At 42.5% G+C, this 21079-nt stretch overlaps 1 long non-coding RNA gene across 1 annotated transcript in view; it reads right to left on the bottom strand.

The window, feature by feature from the left end:
• Positions 1 to 455: 455 nt before the first annotated feature.
• The window catches only part of LOC148773661 (uncharacterized), a 40308-nt gene continuing 19684 nt past the window's right edge, over positions 456 to 21079 (bottom strand). Inside the window, exon 2 of the long non-coding RNA XR_016036605.1 lies at positions 456 to 581. This is a non-coding gene — a long non-coding RNA (uncharacterized LOC148773661). The remainder of the gene's footprint in view (positions 582 to 21079) is intronic.

A 21079-nucleotide genomic window follows, 5' to 3' on the forward strand; every position in this document is an offset into this window, starting at 1 on the left:
CAGCCTTTCCTTATTATCTCCCTCCTAGATCCCTACAAAAGCCTCCTAACTGGTCTTCCTCACTTTCTTTTTCCCTGACTCCTCAACTGTCCTCTGCAAGTGGCCACTGATTTTCCTAACACTGTGAATTGCACTAGAGACAGCGTAGGTGTCAGAATGGCCAGAAGGTGACTCACTACCTCGCTATTTGAAGAGAGACACGATATGGCCAGCTAGATCCACCTTGAGAAGATGACCGCTGCCTTGGGAGCACAGTCCATTGGACTCTGTCTCAGAGTCACGAGGGTTACATGTCAAACTTCCCCTTCTTTCTCTTACCCAGTTTCGATTTCATCCCTGAGTCATTTAATGGTCAGCAATTTGAGCTGATGCTTCCTCTGGTTTCCTTGGTTGGAACCCCAGGCAGCTCTGAGCTGAAAAGACTGACCCATGGCCCCCAGTGTGAGCGATACTACCTGTTCCATTCCTCGGGCAGCGGAATGTCTTGGGAGCCAGGACACCTGGCTTCTAGGCCTGGCTCTGCCACTAGCTGCATGGCTTAGGGCAAATCACATCACCTCTCTGGGCCTCAGTGTTCACACCTGAGAAATGAAGGGGTTGCATCATATTAGTGATTCTCTGCTCTGAATATTTTTTTCTCCCTCCCCAATACAGCCAGTGATACAGATTTACCTATAAGACACACATCCATAGGCCAATTTCAGGTGCTAACTAATTCCATCCCTTTCTTCCCCCACTGAAGAAAGCCTATCCAAATGCAAGGGAAGGACGGAGAAAGTTTGTTTTTATTAATATTTTAAAAAATAAATAATCTGCAAACTTGATATTTTGACAGTAATAGAGTTACACTTATTAAGGATTTAATTACCCACCTTGAGAATAAAGAGAGAGAAGGGGAAGGAGAAGAAGAGCATAAGGAAGAAAAACTCATCACTTTAATAGCGAGGAATCACACAAAAGATGGTTAACAGGGACCTGTTGGCTCCCTGCTTGTTCTTGGTCTCTCCACACCTCCCATCCTGTGAGGTTCTTATTAAGCTGAGAGTTACACAATCATTTTTTAATACAAAGCCCTACAGGGAGGCCAATGACGTCAGCTCGTGTTCAACTAAAACAAAAATCAATACTTATGCTTTTCTGGGAGAAAGCTTGTCAAAAAAGCATCTCCTCTCCAGTATGGCCTTTTCCTCTGAGATTTTTCATTGGAAGCTTCATGCAGTTTTTAACCTCTCTGCTGCCTTACTGATCCTGGTGTCAGATGTGACTCTGCAGACAACTACGCAGTCTTATTTACAGGTCTTATGAGTCACCCTTGACAACTGTTTGATTTGTGAACCAAGGTGGGCAGCTGCTGAATTAGGTATCTCTAAGGTCTTCATCCAGCATCCAGGTCCTGCGAACAGCCTGGCTTAAGCCTACTGTCCTCTGCCTGGTTTCACCTGATCTTGGGTACTTTTCCACACTCTTGCCTAAAAGGAATGCACCATGCTGCTTCACCAGCAATTTTTCTTAGCAACATTTGTATCCATTTTTCAGCCTTCTCCCTTTGTAAAAAAAAAAAAAAGATATATCACCACTGTCTCATTGTAAGGCTGTCTCTTGCCTATGCTAATTCTTCCTACTGTATTTTGATTTAACACCCCTGCCAGCAACATTCTTTCTGCCACCTACGTCTTCAACGTCTCTTCTTGAATAGATTGTAAGCTGCAGGAGGGCAGAGATTGTGTCCAGTTTATTCACTGCTCTTTACTACTGTCAAGAACTGATACAAAAGGTATCAATAAGCAGTTATGGACCGCATGGGTGACTGACGGATTGAATGCAGAAGTAGAAGAATGAAACTACTCCTGGCTAGAAAAAGACCCTGATGCTGGGAAAGATCAAGGACAGGAGAAGGGCCTGACAGAGAGAATGAGATGGTTGGATGGTATGACCGACTCAATGAACATGACTTGGAGCAAACTCTGGGAGATGGTCAAGGACAGGGAAGCCTGACATGCTGCAGTCCATGGGGTCGCAAAGAGTCAGACACGACTGAGCAACTACACAACTCCTGGCTACTGATTTCCTGCTTTAGCATGTAAATATGCTCTGGTTTTGCTCATTTTTCATGATAAACACTCACACAAACACTGAAAAAGAAAACTGCCAACCGCACACAATTCACTCCCAACTTTTGGAGTACTTGAAGTATGTCAGCATTTACTGTTTCCCGCTCCCCAGATCCCATTTCCCCTCAGTCCTCTGCAGTCTGATATCTGTTGCATGCACAAGAGTGAAGCTGCTTCCACCAACACCATCAAGAACCTACATGTTGCCAGACTCAACGGGAAATTTCTTGTCCTCATTTGACTTGATCTCCTGACTCTAAATCCTAAAAGTATTTGAATGTCTGCTGAATGAATTCTGTTATTCTCATATAAGCAGAAGGAAATTATTTATATTCTCATATAAATAATTTTAAAAATACATGCCCACTCCTGGGTATATATCTGGAGAAAACCATAATTCAAAAAGATACATGTACCCCATTGTTCATTGCAGTACGGTTTTACAATAGCCAGGACATGGAAACAACCTAAATGTCCATCGACAGATGATGAATAAAGATGATATAGTGCAGATATACAACAGAATATTAGCCATGAAAAAGAATGAAATAATGCCATTTGCAGCAACATGGATGGACTTAAAGATTATCACACGAAGTGAAGTAAGTCAGAAAGAAAAAGATAAATTTATATAAATGATACCATTTATATGTGGAATCTCAAATATGACACAAAAGGCCTTATTCACAAAACAGAAATAGACCTACAGACATAGAACACAAACTATGGTTAGCAAAGGGGAAAGGGGGGAGGGATTAAACAAGAGTTTGAGATTAACATATACACACTATCATATATTAGATAAACAAAGGCCTACTGCAGGGCACAGAGAACTAAATTTAATATTAACATTTTATAATAACCTACAAGGGAAAAGAATCTGAAAAAATAGATATATATGTATATATAACTGAATCACTTTGTTGAAACTAACACAAGATTGTAAACCAACTATACTTCAATAAATAAATATAACCTAAAAAATAAAAATAATAATGAAACACAAAAATGACAACAAAAATAACTATCGCTTCAGTTTTCCCTAATGATTAGCTTAAGGGAAGCCAGGTACAAAACCAGTTAGAGGTTATAGAGATGCGTTTGTTTATCAATTCACTTATTCATTCAAACATACACATGTAGTGAATCCCTTTACGTGCCAGGTACTGGGGGGAAAAGACAAGGCAACAGATTTCACGAAGGGGCCTTCCGCTGGTGGTACCATCCACTGATGAGACAGCTAACTTTGAATTTAAAAAAAAAATGAATCTGTTAACATGTAATATTTGTATAGAAAAGGCATGCAATTACAAATGGTCAGTCTGATGAATTTTGAGAGACTGAACACGTGAGTGTTAAGAGCACCTGGATTAAGAAACAGACCATTAACAGAATTCCCACTGTGTTTCCTTCTAGACACTCCTTCACCTCTGCAATAACTGCCAACCTGACTTTGATGTCACAGGTCACTTTTCCTGTTTTTGTGCTCTGTATAAGTGAAATCCTACAGAATATGCCTCTCATTGCCTTGCTTCTCCTGCTCAACACAGTGATTTGGGGATTCATGATATTGTGGTAAGTAGCAAAGACTCTCAGCCTCCCACAATATTATGCTTCCCTCTCTCTCAATAGGGCCTCCCAGATGGCTCAGTGGTAAAGAATCTGTCTGCCAATACAGGAGACCTGGGTTTGATCCCTGGCCGGGAAGATCCCCTGGAGAAGGAAATTTCAACCCACTCCAGTATTCTTGCCTGGAGAATCCCATGGACAGAGAAGCCTGGTGAGCTACAGTCTACAGGGTCGCAAAGACTTGGACTTGATTGAGCAACTGAACAACAAACAAAACTCTCCCAATAACGTTTCCCATCCCCTTCCTGTGCTTTCTCTCCATACTCATTATCACCACCTAACAGCCTGTACTTTTGATATATTTTGTTTATTATTTGCCGTGCCTGGAATGTGAGTTCCATGGAGTTAGATAAGTGCTCAGTAAATACCTTTTGAACAAATGAATCTCAGCTACTGCTGCAAGGCTCCCAGCATGCCCAGAGCAGGGGATGGGGCGGATGGGGGGTGGGGAATGCCATGTCGCCCAGACAGAACAGATGGGTCAGGTCTGCAACAAAGTACCATTTAGCAGGAGATGCCAACCTGATGTGGAGCCAGGTGTGGCTCTCCTACTGCGACATCTGCACCATAGCCATGAATACCAATGTGAAAATCCTCCATAAAATGCTTGCAAATGATTTTTTTTGAAAGTTTACTAAAACTGAAAAATAAAAAGTTCCAGAAATATCTATCAATAGGGAATATCCTTTGGGATCCTGGAAAGTTGGATGAGAACTTTCTGTTTTTGTATTATTTTGCATCCTTTGAATTATTAATAATAATGTATTTGACTTAGTGATTAAAATGTAAAGAATAACACACCACAGTTAAGTAGAAATTATCCTAGTATTATAAAAAACCACTGAATATTTAGAAACTGATAGCAAAGATATCACAACAGCTTACATTTTGTAAAAATCACAACTTATCACAATAATAGAACAGTGCCTTGCTTATAGTAAGCACTCAGATATTTCTTGAATAAATGAATGAAAACATATTAATATGTTCAGTCCCTAAAGGTCAAATGAGAAAAATATCATTTAATAAATGCTGAAAGAGCATTAAAAAAGAATTCATATTAAAAAAGTATATATGTATAACTGAATCACTTTGTTGTACAGCAGAAATTAACACAATATTGTAAACAACTGTACTTCAATAAAAATATAAAAATAAAAAATAATTCAGCATCCATGTCTGATGAAAACTCTTGGCATGTGTTAAAGAAGGTTTCCATTGTATGCCTCTCTGCAAACCACTGCAATCTGGCTTCTGCTGGCACCATGCCATGGAAACTGCATTCCCTAAGGCTCTCAGTGCCCTACATATTGCCAAACCCAATGCACTTGGATGGGGACCAATAAATATGTAATGAATTAAGGAATGGATGATCAAAGAATCTCAGATCAACAGTCAACATCATACTTAACAATAAAACATCAGACCTTGTCTCTTTCAAGTCAGAAGCTAAACCAGGATATGAGCGACCACTGTCATTTGTTGTTTTTCTGGAAGCTCAAGCAAAAACAAACAAAAAACCATGGAGACAAAACAAGGTATAGCTCTTGGCAGTGAGACAAAAATGATCTTTCCTTGCATGAAACCTAGGAGAATCATCAAAAAACAATCAGCAATAAAACAGTCCTGAAAATTTACAAAATAAATACTCCAAGAGCAACAATTTTCCCCCAAAACCAGCAAATAGAATGTCCATGCAATGATATGATGAAACAGCTGAGAAAGTATGATATAAAGAAGGCAGGGGGCATTTCCTGGTAGTCCAGTGGTTAAGACTTGGTGTTTTCACTGCTGGGACCCAGGTTCAATCCCTGCTTGAGGAACTAAGATCCCACAAGTTGAGTGGAATGGGCAAAAAAAAAAAAAAAAAAAGGCACAGATTCTCATGAATAAAAAGTAAAGCAATTTAGGTGAAAGAGAATTCTAGCTTTACAAATTGAAAAAGTTGTGCTCTTTTGTCAAAAGTTGTCTCTCTTCTGGAGAATAAGACTTCTTTTTAAAAAAAATAGCTGAATGTGAAAAATAAATGATGCTTAGGTTGTGAATTCAATATTAAATTCTAGGTGAAAGAGACAGACTGGATATCTGTGATAAACAGATCACATACAGCGTAATTATGAGAGAGGGTCAAGGTCATCAAAATGGGGCTGATATTGCCCCACCCTAGAAAGCATATCCCACTTCCTCTGTGGCTGTTTGTAATTACTGTCTGAAGTCCCTGAACTTGTAACCTCAGTTTCCCTAAGATGATACTCTGCTTTCTTAAAGAAGTGACTTCACAAACATGGCAAAGTGTAGAAACAACAACATAGGGGATGGACAGATAGGTCCAACTTGAGCCCTTTAGGTCCAGCAGAAAGTTTCTATTGTCCTTGTGATAATTTGTAATGTTTGCGTGCTATTTAATGTGTGTGGAACACTTAAAAGAATTTTAATATCTAATGTACATTTGTTTTGAAATTTTATTCATTGAATTATCACAGGAAGCGCTAGGCATATGGTGATAAAAAAGACAGATGAAGTCTATGCCTTAATGATGGCAGATGGGCACAGGGAACAAACAAATACACAACTGATATTACTTCAGAAGTGATTGATGCACCTATAGTCAATTAATCTATGGCAAAGGAGGCAAGAAAACGCAAGGTAGAAAAAATATCCATCTCTTCAACACAGGGTGCTGGAAAGACGGGCTGCTGCTGCTGCTGCTGCTAAGTCACTTCAGTCGTGTCCGACTCTGTGTGACCCCATAGATGGAAGCCCACCAGGCTCCCCTGTCCCTGGGATTCTCCAGGCAAGAACACTGGAGTGGGTTGCCATTTCCTTCTCCAATGTGTGAAAGTGAAAAGTGAAAGTGAAGTCGCTCAGTCGTGTCCGACCCTTAGCGACCCCACAGGACTGCAGCCTACCAGGCTCTTCCATCCATGGGATTTTCTAGGCAAGAGTACTGGAGTGGCTTGCCATTGCCTTCTCCGGAAAGACGGGCTAGCCATGTGTAAAACAATGAGATAAGAGCATTTCCTCACACCATACACAAAAATAAACTCAAAATGGTTTAAAGACCTTAATGTGGGTCATTTGCAGTGGTGTGGATGAACCGAGAGTCTGTCATATGGAGTGAAGTAAGTCAGAAAGAGAAAAACAAATATTGTGTGTTAATGCGTATATATGGGATATAGACGAATGGTACAGGTTGACCTATTTGAGGGGCAGGAATAGAGATGCAGACAGAGAATGGACTATGGACACGGCGGGGAACGAGAGGGTGGGACGAACTGAGAGAGCAGCATCGACATACATGCACCACCCTCTGTCACACAGTCAGCTAATGGGAAGCTGCCGTAGAACAGGGCGCAGAGCTCGGTGCTCTGCGATGTCTTAGCTGGATGGGCTGTGTCGGCGTGCTTAGTTGTGTCCCACTCTTCGCGATCCCATGGACCATGGCCCTCCAGGTTTCCCTGTCCATGGGGTTTCAAAGAAAGAATACTGGAGCGGGTCGCCATTTCCTTCTCCAGGGGATCTTCCCGACCCAAGGATCAAACCTGGATCTCCTGCATTGCAGGCAGATTCTTTACCATTCAGTTCAGTTCAGTTCAGTCGCTCAGTCGTGTCCAACTCTTTGCGACCCCATGAATCACAGCACGCCAGGCCTCCCTATCCATCACCAACTCCCGGAGTTCACTCAAACTCATGTCCATCCAGTCGGTGATGCCTATACTTTCATAATTTAAAAAATAAAAAAATTTTAAAACAACAATAACTAAAAAAAAGAGAAAAGGCCTAAATGTAGGACCTGAAACCATAAAACTTCTAGAAGAGAACATAGGCAGAACAGTCTTTATGACATAAATCTTAGCAATATTTTTTTGGATCTGTCTCCTTGGGCAAAACAAAAGCAAAATTAAACAAATGGCACACAATTAAAATCTTTTGCACAGCAAAGAAAATCACCAACAAAATGAAATAAACAATCCACAGATAGGAGAAAATATTTGTAAATGGTGTGACCAACAAAGAGTTAACATCCAGAATATATAAACAGCTCATACAACTCAACATTTAAAAAAAAACCACAATCAAAAAGTGGGCAAAAGACCTGAATAGATATTTTTCCAAAGAAGACATACAGATGGCTAATGAGCACATGAAAAGATGCTCAGCATTACTAATTGTTAGAGAAATGCCAACTGAAATAATAATGAGATATCACCTCACATCTGTCAGAATGGCTGTCATCAAAAAGTCTACAAATTAAAAAAAAGTCTACACATACTTAATGTTGGAGAGGATATAGAGAAAAGGGTGCCCTGGTACACTTGGTGGGAATGTAAATTGGTGCAATCACTATGGAAAACAGTATGGACATTTTCTCAAAACTTGGAACTACCATGTGACCCAGCGATTTCATTCCTGGATATATATCCAGAAAAAGACAAAAACACTAATTCAAAAAGATACATGCACTCCAATATAGTAGCAGCACTACTTCTAATAGCCAAGATGGGGAAGCAATTCAAGTGCCCAGGGCAGATGAATAAATAAAGATGTCACACACAGAGACAATGGAATATTATTCAGCCATAAAAAGAATGAAATCCTGCCATTTGCAGCAAGCAACGTGGATGGACTTAGAGAATATTATGCTTAGTGAAATAAGTCAGATAAAGACAAATGCCGTATATCACAGGTATATGAAATCTATAAAATAATACAAATGAATGCATATTCAAAACAGAAACAGACTCACAAATATAGAAAACAAACTAGCGGTTACCAAAGGGAAGAGGGAAGCGGAGGAGGGACAAATTAGGGGTATGGGATTAACAGACACAAATTACTATGTATAGAATAGATAAGCAACAAGGATATATGGTATACTACAGGGAATTATAGTCATTATCTTGTAACAGCTTTTAATAGAGTATAATCTACAAAAATACCAAATCACTATGTGGTAAACCTAAAACTAGTATAATGTTGTAAATCAACTATACTTCAATTTTTAAAAAGTAATTGATAATACTCTACAGAAAATAAACACGGTTAAGGTGATAGACATGAAAGGGAGTTTAGTTTGAAGACTTCTCTGAGGAGGTATTTGAACTGAGATCTAAAATGGATGAAGGAGCAAACCATGCAGAAGCAAAGCATCCATGCACAGCAAACAGAGCATAGTTTCAGAGGCAGAAACGAGCTTGGTGTGTTCCAGACTCTGCAAGGCAGCAGGGCGGGTGGGACAGAGCGATGGAGAGAGGAGACCGGGGCCAGAGTGGGTGCCGGGTCGTGTAGGGTCTTGAAGACCTTGGGGGAGGAGTCTGGGTTTTCCTTCTTTCTTTTAAATTTACTTGACTGCAGTGGGTCTCAGTTGCAGCATGCAGGCTCTTTCATTGAGGCATATGGACTCGAGCTGTGGTGAGCGGTCTCCAAACCGTGCGGGCTTAATTGCTCCATGGCATGTGGGATCTTAGTTCCCCGAAAGTGAAAGTAGCTCAGTCGTGTCCAACTCCTGGTGACCCCATGGCCTATCAGTTCAGTTCAGTTCAGTCGCTCAGTCGTGTCCGACTCTCCGCGACCCCATGAATCACAGCACACCAGGCCTCCCTATCCATCACCAACTCCCTGAGTTCACTCAAACTCATGTCCACAGAGTCGGTGATACCATCCAGCCATCTCATTCTCGGTCGTCCCCTTCTCCTCCCACCCCCAACCTTTCCCAGCATCAGAGTCTTTTCCGGTGAGTCAACTCGTCGCATGAGGTGGCCAAAGTATTGCAGTTTCAGCTTTAGCATCAGTCCTTCCAATGAACACCCAGGATCGATCTCCCTTAGAATGGACTGGTTGGATCTCCTTGCGGTACAAGGGACTATACAGTCCATGAATTCTCCAGGCCAGAATACTGGAGTGGGCAGTCTTTCCCTTCTCCAGGGGATCTTCCCAACCCAGGGATCGAGGCCAGGTCTCCCACATTGGAGGCAGATTCTTTACCAGCTGAGGCACAAGAGAAGCCCAAGAACACTGGAGCGGGTAGCCTATCCCTTCTCCAGGGGATCTTCCTGACCCAGGAATTGAACTGGGGTCTCCTGCATTGCATGTGGATTCTTTACCAACTGAGCTTCCCTGACCAGGGATCAAACCCATTTTCCCTGAATTGGAAGGAGGATTCTTAACCACTAGACCACCAGTGAAGTCCTTGGGTTTTATTTTTAATGTGAAGGGAATTTTTGGCGAGGTTTTGAACAAGGGAATCATGTGGTCTGGTTTATGATCTTTAAAAGCCCATTGGGGTTACTGTAAGAATTCATAGTCTGTTGGGAATTCCCTGGTGGTCCAGTGGTTAGAAGTCAGCGCTTTCACTACCAGGGGTCCAAGTTCAATTCCTGGTCAGGAAACTAAAATCCCACAAGCCCATAAGGTTTGGCCAAAAGCAAGCAAACCAACAAAATGAAAAGAATTCATCGTCTGTACTGAGGAGGGGCACACATAGGGGGCAGGTCAGCCAGTTGAGAGGCCCCTTAAAGGTGAAAGATGATACTGTCTTGGAAGAGGATGGTAGCAGTGTAATTGAAGAGAAGTGAATAGTTTGAAGATGGGTTACGATGATAGAGCCAAATATCTTCCATATGGGTTGACTGGTGTGGGATGTCAGGTAATGAGAAATTAGGAAAAACATCTAGCACTTTGGATTAAATATCTGGGTGGATGATGGAAAGATATCGGAGGGATTGGGGTGAGGAGGGACAGGTTTAGTAAGGGAAATCAAGAATTCTAATTTGGATATGTAAACTGTGGGGTCCCTCTTAGCTACCCAAGTGGAGATGATGAGCAGAGAGACAAGGACTGCATTATAAGGGTGTAGCTGGTATTTACCGGAGAGGGAAATGGCAACCTGCTCCAGTATTCTTGCCTGGAGAATTCCGTGAACAGAGGAGCCTGGTGGGCTGCTGTCCCTGGGGTTGCACAGAGTCAGACACGACTAAAATGATTTATTTGGCCACCTCATGGGAAGAGTTGACTCACTGGAAAAGACCCTGATGCTGGGAGGGATTGGGGGCAGGAGGAGAAGGGGACGACAGAGAATGAGATGGCTGGATGGCATCACCGACTCGATGGACATGAGTCTGAGTGAACTCTGGGAGTTGGTGATGGACAGGGAGGTCTGGCGTGCTGTGATTCACGGGGTCGCAAAAAGTCGGACATGACTGAACAAATGAACAAAACTGAATTGAAGGCGATTTAGCATGCATGCATGCATTGGAGAGGGAAATGGAAACCCACTCCAGTATTCTTGCCTGGAGAGTCCCAGGGATGAAGGAACCTGGTGGGCTGCCGACTATGGGGTCACACAGAGTCGGACACGACTGAAGAGACTTAGCAGCAGCAGCTGGTATTTACAGACATGAGACCTCAGGTAACAAAGGAAAGGATTTAAGTGGAGTGATGTTGAACTGTGGGGCATATTTAGGGTAAGTGGGAAGAGGAGGAGGAACAAATGAACGGATGAAGAGGGAACAGGAGGCAGACCAAGGAGAAAGTGAATCATTGTGTCAGAAGCTGCAGAGACGTTGAGGGAGACGTGGCCACTGGGCTGGCAAATTGCAGGTCATCAGTGACCTTCACCAGAGAGCTTCCATGGGGCTGACCGGATTGGGCATTCATGGAGGTCTACACATCACAGATCTAAATATTTAAATAATATCAATGGCACAAACTGCTAAATAAAATATTATTATATTCATTATATATTGGCAGGCAAGATTCAGACTTAGAATTCTCCACTTCCTTGAGTTCCTTATCAGGATGAACTGGCATAAAGAGAACTTGGCCCCTGACCTGGTCCCCTTCCCCTTTTTCTTCCCTCCCTTCAGACTGAATGTCCAATTTTACCTATGCTTGCTTCCCCAGCCCTCCTCCCCAGCCAACAGCCATCTCTGAGGCATGAAGAGACACACACTGCATCCCTTGGATTTGGGGAACAGCCTCTCACAGGCCCTAGGAACTGGTGTGGGACCATTGAGGCAGGGTCCTAGGCATCCTGGGTGAGGCCTAGGAAGGGGGCAAATCCAGGGGTTTGTGTTCCCCTTGGGGGGAGGGGCAAAGCCAAAGGGGGATCTGAGCAGGGTCCCCTAGAGCAGGGGTCCCCAACAGGTACCAGTCCGTGGCCTGTTAGGAACCAGGCCGCACAGCAGGAGGTGAGTGGCGGGCAAGACAGCCAGGTTTCATCTGGATTTACGGCTGCTCCCCATTACTCGTATCACTGCCTGGCTCACCTCCTGTCAGATCACCTATCTCAGCTTTCAAAAGAGTTTGAGCATGACTTCAGAACCACATAAGACCCCTGCAGTGAGAAGGAATGGATTTGGGACCCATTTGTGAATAAACCAGGTGAATCAACTTTGTCTCTGCTAGAAGAGGATCAACTGCTTGAGATGGCAAATGATGGTGGCCTGAAAAGCATGTCTGAGACAACTTAAAATCTCCACACATTCTGGATTAAAGTCAAGGCGGAATATCCTGAGATGCCATAAAAGCACTGAAAAACCTGCTTCTGTTTTCAACATCCTATCTTTGTGAAGCAGGGTTTTCCGCAGTAACAAAAACCAAAAAAAAATTATAAAGTGGACTGGACATAAGCAACACGCTTTGGGTGTCCCTGTCTCCCATCATCCCCAGAAGGGACTGTCTAGTTGCAGGAAAACAAGCTCAGGGATCCCATGGATTCTGCATTATGGTGAGGTGTATAATTACCTCATTACATATCACAATGTAATAATAATAGAAATAAGGTGCACGATAAGTGAAATGCACTTGAATCATCCTGAAAACACCCCCCACCCCTGTCTGTGAAAAAACTGTCTTCCAGAAAACCAGTCTTTAGTGCCAGAAGAGTTGGGGATGGAGAAGGCAATGGCAAGCCACTCCAGTCCTCTTGCCTAGAAAATCCCATGGATGGAGGAGCCTGATTGGCTGTAGTCCATGGGGTCGCTAAGGGTCGGACACGACTGAGCGACTTCACTTTCACTTTTCACTTTCACACATTGGAGAAGGAAATGGCAACCCACTCCAGTGTTCTTGCCTGGAGAATCCCAGGGATGGGGGAGCCTGGTGGGCTTCCGTCTATGGGGTCGCACAGAGTCGGACACGACTGAAGTGACTTAGCAGTTGGGGACCACTGCTATAAAGCAGGGGGCTTGGGAGCAGTATTGGAGTAGGTCAAAGAGAGAATGGGGGCTTCCCAGTGGTAAAGAACCCTGCCTGTCAATACAAGAGAAGCGAGAGATGAGAAATCAATCCCAGGGTCAGGCAGATCCCCCAGAGAAGGCAACGGCACTGCACTCCAGTATTCTTGCCTGGAGAATCCCGTGGACAGAGGAGCCTGGCAGGCTACAGTCCATAGCGTTGCAAAGAATCAGACTGAGCACACACAGAGAACGGAGAATGTGGAGTAAATTGGTGAGAAAAGTGTGGACAGGCCTTTGAAGGAACTTTTCCCATAATGGGGCAGCAGCTGGAAGGAAAAGAAAAGCCAAAGAAAACTCAGTCGTGTTTTTATAGACAGCACTCTGGCATACCGACGGAAAGGATGAGGAGAAGGAAAAGCTGACGAGGAGGAGAGGATGCGGATAATACTGTGTGCAGCGTCCTTGAGCAGGTGAGGGGGACGGGATCCAAGGCGTGGTGGAGAGATTGGCGCAAACAGTTCTTCCACTATTAGATGAGGGAGAGCAGCTTAAAAGGGCACAGATGTAGGCAAGCTGGCAAATCTGGCAGTGGGAAGAAAACAAAATCATTCTTTTCTAATTGCTCCCAATATTTACAATTACAGAGTGAATGAGATCATCCACTGAGGGCAGGGAGAGACAAATTGTGAAAAGTTATCTGAGACGCTTGAAAAAGTGGTTAAGATGGTCAATTTTATGTTAGATGTACTTTGCCATAATTAAAAATAATAAGTTTGAGGGAATTCCCTAGTAGCCTAGCGGTTAGGATTCTGGGCTTTTACTGCTGGGCTTCAGACCCTGGTTGGGGAACTGAGATCCCACAGGCCACAAGGTGCAGCCAAAAGAATAAATAATAAAGAAATAATTTTTAAAAGGTGAAAAAAGGCTAATAAATAACCATCCTGCCCTTTAAAAAAATAGCTACTTGGGAATACAGGAGAGTAAATATATTGGGGAAATTTAATATTAGAAGCAGTACCAGGGACTTTCTGGAGATTTCTGGACATAAATTTAAAGCAAAACCAATAAGCTTAATCGTGCATGTTTTCCTCTGCTGCCTTCAGTTGCCAGGCTACAAACAGGTGAAATACGCAGAATGTTGGGTTAAGAGAATTTGATTGATTTAAGAAGATTTGTGACTTTAATTAAAAATATTTAAGACAATTTGATTGACTCAGACTAAAACTGAATGTTAAAAAACTTCTGGATTAGTAAATAACTTCAGATTTATTAGGTCTGTAACCAGTGTTTCAGTGCTTAGCAATTTTATTTATTCCATTTATAAGTCTGCCTTGTCAGACGTTTGAAGCACTGAAGGGAATCAAATCTGTAATTGTGGTTAAAATGCCAAAGCTACGGAAATGTTATTAATCAAGTTTGTAAATGATGTTAAATATTTAGGAAAATTTACTATGCCAAATTTACATGCTAATTTAGCATTGATATAAGAACAAATGAAAATTAGTCATTAACTTTAGATGAGATACAGCTAGACTTATAAATACAACAATATTATCTGTGAGTCATATGTTAAAGACTTAGGGAAAATTCGGTTTTTAGATTTACAAATTTAGCAAGTTGCAAAAGTGAAAGTCACTTAGTTGTGTCCAACTCTTTGCAACCCCATGTACTATACAGTCCATGGAATTCTCCAGGCCAGAATACTGGAGTGGGTAGCCATTCTTTTCTCCAGGGGATCTTCCTAACCCAGGGATCGAACCCAGGTCTCCCACATTGCAGGCGGATTCTTCACCATACTGAGCCACGAGAGAAGCCCTTAGCAAGCTGAGAATTAGTTAAAATAGAAGTAACTGGACTTCCCTGGCAGTGCAATGATTAAGAATCTGTCTGCCACTACAGTGAACATAGGTTTCATCTCTGCTCCAAGAAGATTCCACATGCCATGGAGCAACTAAGCCTGATGCCACAATCACTGAGCCTGTGTGCCTAAAGCCTGTGTACCTAAAGCCTGTGCTCTGCAGCAAGAGAAGTCACTGCAATGAGAAGCCCGAGCACTCTGACAGAGTAGCCCTACTCGCTGCAACTAGAGAAAGCCTGCACGTAGCGAGGAAGATCTAGCACAGCCAAAAAATATATATATATAAGTAACTGTAGCATACTCCTGTATGCATTAAGGCCCAAATGTAGATGCTAAAAATATAGCTACTCCCTATAAGATGCCGTCTTCTGCCAGTCGTACTATTTTATTTTCTCAGACAGATATCTACTTCCCATGCTCCCAAATTCCACTAAAATGACAGAAAAATATTATTGAGATATACAAAATTATTCATATATACAAAATTATGTATACTTAATATGTATTATTTATGTATAAAATATTTATAGAGTCTGGCAAATTTTGCATATATGATTGCCAAAAGCCAAGAAAGAGTCCTATTATTAAATCAAAAATGATGAAGAAGGGACTTCCCTGGTGGTCCAGTGGCTAAGACTCTACATTCCCAATGCAGGAGCCGCGGTTTGATCCCTGGTCAGGGAACTAGAGCCCACGTACTGTAATTAAGAGTTTGCATGCTACAACTAAAGATCCCCAGTGCTGCAAATACGACCTGGAGCAGTCAAATAAATATTTTTTCAAAGAAAGAAAGAAATGATGAAGAACTGCAGTAAGATAGACTCTAAAAAGTTTCCAATCAAGGGCAAGACTAAGGTAGAGAAACCTTGACACTAAACGCTGCTGAGGAAAAGCAGCTCTTCCCAAGGAAGCCAGGGGGAAATCCAAGATGAGAATAAACAAATATGAAGGGACAAAGAGGTCCCCCTGGACGGTTGTTAAGGTAATTAAGTACCAGGCTGCATTTGGTCTGGCTGGATCAGACACTGCCCTCTAGTTGACAGCTCCAGGCAGAGAAAGTTCCCAGGGATAAAGACCCCAGGACTACTTTCTGAACAAAAGAATAAATAACTTTCCTAGAGAAGGCTCCGAACTTGAGGGCTGGCCTGGATAGGGAAGCAGAGCCCTTCTTAAAGGGCTTCGGAAACAATAGGGACCGAGGTCGGGGAGGAAGAGGAAAGGTTGTCCCTAAGTGCCTGGCCCTGTTACAGTTACCTAGCTAGCTCTCCAAGGTAGAACACTTCTGAATAATTCCAGGAGCCGCAGAAGGCAAGCAGTGCCCCCAAGAATACACAGTACCTACTAAGAAGGAGAGAATGCCTGTCCTCTTCGAATATAAATGTACTACCTAGTCAGGCAGTACAGTTACCCCATCCCTTAAAATCTCAGAAACCGGCTCCTGGAATAAGAACAGAGGTTCTCATTTGGACTAACAATGCTCCAGCTTCCAACACTGCAAATTTTAGGAAAAGGAGTGGTGGATACAAGACACATGCTGTCTAAAAACACTGAGGACGTCCGTGGCGGTTCAATGGTTACGACTTCACCTTCTAATGCAGGTGGCATGGGTTTGATCCCTGGTCAAGGAACTAGATCCCACACGCCATGTGGTACAGCCAATTTTTTTTTTTTAAATAAAAACACTAGGAAAACGTATATCTAAATAAATGTAGACATGGATACTGTGAGAAAAATTAAGACCTGGAACTAGAATTTCATAAGACGTCAACACTGGAGTGAGGGCAGGAAAGGGTTTGAAAGCAGGTTATGGCTTGAATTGCTCCAGGGATGCTGAAGACACAGAGTAAGCCTAGGTACTGATAGAAGATATCTGCCAGGAGATTTAAGATGAACTGAAATGGGGCATGCAGGAGGCTCTGGGGTACCAGTAATATTTCATTTCTCAAGGTAAAATTGTGTTTTGCTTGCTTTATGTTTTTCTCCCTGAGTGTCTTATATTTCTGTACATGTGGTATTTTATAATAAAACGTTTAAAAAAAAATCAAGAGTGACTGCTAGCTGTGGAATTCTCAAACCTGGTTGCATATACAACATGGGGAAGTTTTTAAAATACCAAAGGCCACCAAATGGCCATCAACAGAGGAACAGATAAAGAAGATGAGGGACATGTACACAAGAGAATGTTCAGTTCAGTTCAGTCGCTCAGTCATGTCCGACTCTCCGCGACCCCATGAATCACAGCACGCCAGGCCTCCCTGTCCATCACCAACTCCCGGAGTTCACTCAAACTCATGTCCATCGAGTCGGTGATGCCATCCAGCCATCTCATTCTCTGTCGTCCCCTTCTCCTCCTGCCCCCAACCTTTCCCAGCATCAGACTCTTTTCTAGTGAGTCAGCTCGTCGCATGAGGTGGCCAAAGTATTGCAGTTTCAGCTATAGCATCAGTCCTTCCAATGAACACCCAAAGAGAATGTTACTCAGCCATAAAAAGGAATGAAGCTGGGTCATTTGTGGAGAGGTGGATGGGCCTAGAGACTGTCATACAGAATGAAATAAGTCAGAGAAAAATGTATCGCATAGTAATACAAATACGTGGAATCTAGAAAAATGGTGTAGATGGTCTTATTTGCAAAGGAGAAATAGAGACACAGAGAACAAACATATGAATACCAAGCAGGAAGGGGCCGTGAGACGGACTGGGAGACTGGGATTGATGTGCATACACTATTGATACTGCGTATAAAAGAGATAAACAATGAGAACCTACTGTTGAGCACAGGGAACTCTACTCAATGCTGCGTAGTGACCTAAATGGGAAAGAAAGAGAGAGATAGGTACATGGACAGCTGATACACTTCGCTATACAGTAGAAACTAGCACAACATTGTAAAGCAACTATGCTCCATTACAAATCAATTAAAAAAAAAATACTAATGGCCAGAGCACACCCCAGACCAAATGAATTAGAATCTGTGGGATGGGGTCAGACTTATGTATCTGAGAACCACTGTATGAAAAGAATAAAAATAAAGAAACTCAACAGGAGGCAACAGTAATCACAATCAATGTCAATGGGTTAAATTCCCTAATTAAAAGACAGAATTCAACAAGATCACCAAGGTCCCTTTTCTTCATTCTCGTCGTGTTCCTCTCCCAGTATTCGCCTGTTCTCAAAATCCTTGTGGCTACAAGACTATCATAGAAATGTTATTGTTACATCCTTTTAGGTTTACATTAAGAGGGAAAGAACCCCTGACTTTATGCCAGAAGTCTCAGCAAAGCTTTCATGGCATCTCTTTTTTACTTTCCCACTCTGATCATGTGATCAACCCTGAGGTAATCTCTATCACCAGGAGACCTTGGTTAGCCAGGCCTCTGTCACAGGTATAGACTCTCCTGCCCCAAATTCAGGGTGGAATCAGTATTACCAGAACTACATAGGATTAGAGTGGTGGGGGAAGGTGAAGCCTCAAGCAAAACCCAGAAGCTATTGGCAGAAGTAGAGTGAATGGAAGTTGAGCAACCAAAAAGAAAAAAAAAAAATTCCATAATGGAAATATATAGATTCAAGGCAAGAGAAAACAATAAAGACTAAACCAAAGTAGGGAGGTTCAAAGTGGAAGTTAAGAGATGGAAGCTGGTTGAAAAAAATATCTTGCCCTGCAGAAACAGTTGTCCATAGCCTTGACTGAGGCCAGAGGAGAAGCTATTAAGGATAGTGGACAAGCTGAGTCAGTCTCCTTAGCTACCAGTCCATCCTGTATCCCCAAATATGTACCTGCAGCTCAGATTTCTCTCTCCACATTTAAATACACACCTGCCTTCTGGACAACTATCCTGCATATCTCAGAGGCAGTTCAAATTCATCATGTCTATCACTTAGTGGCACAGATGGTAAAGAATTCTGCAGTGTGGGAGACCTGAGTTTGATCCCTGCGTTGGGAAGATCCCCCTGGAGGAGGGCATGACAACCCAATCCAGTATTCTTGCCTGGAAAATCCCCATGGACAGAGGAGCCTGGTGGTCTATAGGTTGCGAAAAGAAGGACACGACTGAGTGACTAAGCACAGCACAGCACAGCACTTAATTTTCAAAAGATAGCAAATCACTTCCTCTTAAATCCGCCCTCCTTTTTCTGTCAATAACCTCAGGCTCTAAACCAGAAAACTGGAATCATCTTTCATCTCCTTCCTCTCTCAACTTCACGTCTCATCTTTCTCTAAGAATGGTTTCTATCTCCATGCCATCTCTCAGAGCCACTCCTGCTTCTTCACCAGGACTCAACACAATTGTGATTTATCTTTGGGTAATTTGCTGAATAGTGGTCACTGCCACAAGGCTGGACTCAGGACAATAGACCCCCATTGCAATCTTTCCATTTTTGTATCCTCCAATATAAGCTCTGTTCAGTAGGTTCCTGAATGTCTGTAGAAAGAATAAAGTCTGCTAATATCAAGTTTTTTGGGGGGAACACAGATACCTTCATTTGTTTACTTATTTTAATTAATTGATTTATGGCTGTGCTAAGTCTTTGTTTGGAGAAGGCAATGGCACCCCACTCCAGTATTCTTTCCTGGAAAACCCCATGGATGGAGAAGCCTGGTAGGCTGTAGCCCATGGGGTCACTAGGAGTCGGATACGACTGAGCGACTTCACTTTCCCTTTCACTTTCATGCACTGGAGGAAATGGCAACCCACTCCAGTGTTCTTGCCTGGAGAATCCCAGGGACGAGGGAGCCTGGTGGACTGCCATCTATGGGGTCGCACAGAGTCGGACACAGCAGCAGCAGGTCTCTGTTGCTGCATGCAGGCTTTCTCTAGTTGCAGTGAGCAGGGGCTACTCTCTAGTTACAGAGCACAGGCTTCTCACTGAAGTGGCTTCTCGTATTGTGGAGCACAGGCTCTATGCATACAGGCTTAAGTATTTGTGGCATGTGAGCTTAGTAATTGCGGCGCCCAAGCTTAGGTGCTCCGCAGCATGTTGGATCTTCCTGGACCAGGGATCAAACTGTGTCCCCTGCATTGGCAGGTGGATTGCTAACCACTGGACCATCAGGGAAGTCCCCAGTATGGAATTTTATGTGCCATCTTCCAAACTCAACACTATTTTCCTGAATAATCTGAAAATGCAGATCTGATTATATTTTCCCTTCTATTTAAAATCTCTTTCATGGGAGGGGGCTTCAGGAAGGGGAACTCATGTACACCCAGGGCGGATTCATGTCAATGTACGGCAAAACCAGCCAATATAATATTGTAAAATAATTAGCCTCCAATAAAAAATAAATAAATAAAATCTCTTTCAGTGATCTCACCCTCTCCCATTCCCTAAAGGAAAGGAGTGTTTCTTAAATTTTCAGTGTCTAATAACCACTTGTTAGCTGCCTGGAGCATATGAAAACCTCCGATTTTAGGTAAACATTCACAAAAATTTTAAATAATAAAATTAATATATAACTTAAAATTAATAGTATTCAAGTATCCCCTGTTATCAAACCTATTTATCTCCTGACCTTGAGTTTGGAAATCAAGTTCATATAGCAAGGGATGCATAGACTTGGTACCTGAATTTTGGATAATTAACAGGTAGCAAGAGTTTAGATAGTGCCGTATACCAGGCTTACTAAAGAGAACTATTCAAATATACTCAGATCCAGAGTTTGGATAGAAAGTTGAAATAGCAAAGGTAGAATGGTGAGGAATAACAAATTAGCAAAAAGGATACTATTATTTGCAATCAATCTGTAGAGTACATAATATACACATGTATATGCGATCTGGATTAATGACAGATTCCATTTATCTTTCTCTACTAAATTAGAAAACAAAACTATAAATGCATGCACGCTCAGTTGCTCAGTCATATTCAACTCTTTGAGACCCCATGCACTGTAGCCTGCCAGGCTCCTCTGTCCATGGGATTTCCCAGGCAAGAATACCAGAGTAGATTGCCATTTCCTACTGCAGGGGATCTCCCTGACCCAGGGATTGGACCTGCATCTCCTGCATTGACAGGCAGATTCTTTACCACGAGTGCCACCTGGGAAGCCCATAACTAAGAATGATGGGCAGCAAATGCTTGGTGGCCTACATACTGTGTTGTGTATATTTGGATGGGAACATATACCTAGAAACAGTGGTGAAGTCTCTCACTGAGGCCAATTTTACAAGCAGTTAAGTCAAAGGCTGTATGGTTGGATTTTTAAAAATATTTATGATTTTTTGCTGTGCTGGGTCTTCTCTGCTGCACAGGGCTTTCTCTCGTTGTGGGGAGGAGGGGCTACTCTCTAGTTGCTGGGCA

This window comes from Moschus berezovskii, chromosome 27 (genome assembly GCF_049115385.1).
Source record: "Moschus berezovskii isolate FMDL1 chromosome 27, NW_MosBer_1.0, whole genome shotgun sequence".
Lineage (NCBI taxonomy): Eukaryota > Metazoa > Chordata > Mammalia > Artiodactyla > Moschidae > Moschus > Moschus berezovskii.